Consider the following 409-nt stretch of genomic DNA (forward strand, 5'->3'; position numbering starts at 1 on the left):
TACGTTACGTTACCTACGTAACGTACGTAACTACCTACCTACTACTCTACGTACTACGTACGTAACGTTACTTACTTTCGTTACTACTACTCTCTTCTCTCTCTCTCTCTCTCTCCTCTCTCTTCTCTCTTCTCTCTCTCTCTCTCTCTCTCTCTCTCTCTCTCTCTCTCTCTTTCTTCTTTCTTTCTTTCTTTGATGCTTTTTCGGGAGAGAAGTGAAGGTCAATCTTTGACGGATCCTCGCGTCTCGCTGAAACTTGCAGGAGTGCGAGAGAGCGCCGGTCTTCTCACCTCTCGAGGTGGCTTCTTCTCGACGAGAAGCCGCCAGCCGGCTTCGGGATGGAACGACGACGACGACGACGACGACGAACGCGCGCAGCAGACGACCCTGAAAGTCGTCTGTGGACTTT

The sequence above is a fragment of the Atta cephalotes genome (assembly GCF_000143395.1).
Source record: "Atta cephalotes unplaced genomic scaffold scaffold00034, whole genome shotgun sequence".
Classification (NCBI taxonomy): domain Eukaryota; kingdom Metazoa; phylum Arthropoda; class Insecta; order Hymenoptera; family Formicidae; genus Atta; species Atta cephalotes.